At 43.4% G+C, this 2,500-nt stretch overlaps 4 non-coding genes across 4 annotated transcripts; all 4 read right to left on the reverse strand.

The window, feature by feature from the left end:
* Nucleotides 1–175: 175 nt before the first annotated feature.
* Nucleotides 176–247, reverse strand: TRNAP-CGG (transfer RNA proline (anticodon CGG)). The gene has a single exon. It is a non-coding gene; the product is annotated as a tRNA-Pro (tRNA).
* A 1,270-nt stretch (nt 248–1,517) lies between these two features.
* TRNAP-AGG (transfer RNA proline (anticodon AGG)) lies at nt 1,518–1,589 on the reverse strand. The gene has a single exon. It is a non-coding gene; the product is annotated as a tRNA-Pro (tRNA).
* A 298-nt stretch (nt 1,590–1,887) lies between these two features.
* On the reverse strand, nt 1,888–1,959 carry TRNAP-CGG (transfer RNA proline (anticodon CGG)). The gene has a single exon. It is a non-coding gene; the product is annotated as a tRNA-Pro (tRNA).
* Nucleotides 1,960–2,253: 294 nt separating this feature from the next.
* TRNAP-CGG (transfer RNA proline (anticodon CGG)) lies at nt 2,254–2,325 on the reverse strand. Its single transcript has one exon. It is a non-coding gene; the product is annotated as a tRNA-Pro (tRNA).
* Nucleotides 2,326–2,500: the final 175 nt, after the last annotated feature.

Genomic DNA, 2,500 nt, shown 5'->3' on the forward strand with positions numbered 1-2,500 from the left:
ATAATGGGGAATGTGTTTTTTTTTACCCAAAGTACCACCATATGGTTGAAAATGTACTACATACTCCTAAGTAATTACAAACTAATTGTGTAAAATGGCAAGAGCAAAATTCAATTGATGCTTTGAAATCAAGCATTTAACATCAATCATGGGCTCTAAAAGGCAGCTAAATGCTGGGCTCGTCCGGGATTTGAACCCGGGACCTCTCGCACCCGAAGCGAGAATCATACCCCTAGACCAACGAGCCACCCCTGAAAACTTTTCACCTTAGAATTAATTTTTTTGGTACTCTTTACTTAGAAGGGCGCCCATCTCGGGCATCTCGGGGATTGAATGCACTAAAAAATCGGGTGCGATCAACCGACGAGATGCCCGAGATTTCCCATAGGGAACAATGTTAAATGTCTCAATTGACCCAATTTTCCTGTTCAATGCCTCAATTGACCCGATTTTTCCATAGGAAACAATGTTAAATGGGCCACAGAGGCCAAATAGGCACCCTGAAGTGAATAATGGCCACCCGAATTGTTAACGCCACCCCACGATCAACGTCAACCCGAAGCGTGGCGAGCGCAGCGAGCCCGCGAGGGGCGGCGGTACGCGTCCTACGACCTTTTCATACCCCCACTATCCACGTCGGCGTGGAGTTGAGAATAGAAAGTGTGGCGAGCGCAGCGAGCCACCGAGCCCGAAGCGTGGCGAGCGCAGCGAGCCCCGCGAGGGGACGCGGATACCTTCACAGGTATCCGCGTCCCCTCGCGGGCTTCACAGCTGTCCGCGTACCCTCGCGGGGCTCGCTGCGCTCGCCACGCTTCGGGCTCGGTGGCTCGCTGCGCTCGCCACACTTTCTATTCTCAACTCCACGCCGACGTGGATAGTGGGGGTATGAAAAGGTCGTAGGACGCGTACCGCCGCCCCTCGCGGGCTCGCTGCGCTCGCCACGCATCGGGTTGACGTTGATCGTGGGGTGGCGTTAACAATTTGGGTGGCCATTATACACTTCAGGGTGCCTATTTGGCCTCTGTGGCCCATTTAACATTGTTTCCTATGGAAAAATCGGGTCAATTGAGGCATTGAACAGGAAAATTGGGTCAATTGAGACATTTAACATTGTTCCCTATGGGAAATCTCGGGCATCTCGTCGGTTGATCGCACCCGATTTTTTAGTGCATTCAATCCCCGAGATGCCCGAGATTTTTTACTAACGATCCCCACGATCAAAATCGTGGGCGCCCTTCTAAGTAAAGAGTACCATTTTTTTTTTAAAGTGAAACTCATTATATACGTAATAATGCAGAGAGCTGGATAAAATATTTAATGAATATTGTTGTGTTATGTTACTGAGATAATGGGGAATGTGTTTTTTACCCAAAGTACCACCATGTTGTTGAAAATGTCCTAAATACTCATAAGTAATTACAAACTAATTGTGTAAAATGGCAAGAGCAAAATTCAATTGATGCTTTGAAATCAAGCATTTAACATCAATCATGGGCTCTAAAAGTCAGCTAAATGCTGGGCTCGTCCGGGATTTGAACCCGGGACCTCTCGCACCCTAAGCGAGAATCATACCCCTAGATCAACGAGCCCCCCCTGAAAACTTCTCACGTCAGAATAATTTTTTTTTTTTAAAGTGAAACTCATATTATTTATGTAATAATTAAAAGAGCTGGATAAAATAGTTGATGTATATTGTTGTATTATGTTACTGAGATAATGGGGAATGTGTTTTTTTTACCCAAAGTACCACCATATGGTTGAAAATGTACTACATACTCCTAAGTAATTACAAACTAATTGTGTAAAATGGCAAGAGCAAAATTCAATTGATGCTTTGAAATCAAGCATTTAACATCAATCATGGGCTCTAAAAGGCAGCTAAATGCTGGGCTCGTCCGGGATTTGAACCCGGGACCTCTCGCACCCGAAGCGAGAATCATACCCCTAGACCAACGAGCCACCCCTGAAAACTTTTCACCTTAGAATTATTTTTTTTTTTAAAGTGAAACTCATTATATACGTAATAATGCAGAGAGCTGGATAAAATATTTAATGTATATTGTTGTGTTATGTTACTGAGATAATGGGGAATGTGTTTTTTTACCCAAAGTACCACCATATGGTTGAAAATGTCCTAAATACTCATAAGTAATTACAAACTAATTGTGTAAAATGGCAAGAGCAAAATTCAATTGATGCTTTGAAATCAAGCATTTAACATCAATCATGGGCTCTAAAAGGCAGCTAAATGCTGGGCTCGTCCGGGATTTGAACCCGGGACCTCTCGCACCCGAAGCGAGAATCATACCCCTAGACCAACGAGCCACCCCTGAAAACTTTTCACCTTAGAATTAATTTTTTTTTTAAAGTGAAACTCATTATATACGTAATAATGCAGAGAGCTGGATAAAATATTTAATGAATATTGTTGTGTTATGTTACTGAGATAATGGGGAATGTGTTTTTTTACCCAAAGTACCACCATATGGTTGAAAATGTC

The sequence above is a fragment of the Crinia signifera genome, chromosome 6 (assembly GCF_055691185.1).
Source record: "Crinia signifera chromosome 6, ASM5569118v1, whole genome shotgun sequence".
Taxonomy (NCBI): Eukaryota; Metazoa; Chordata; class Amphibia; order Anura; family Myobatrachidae; genus Crinia; species Crinia signifera.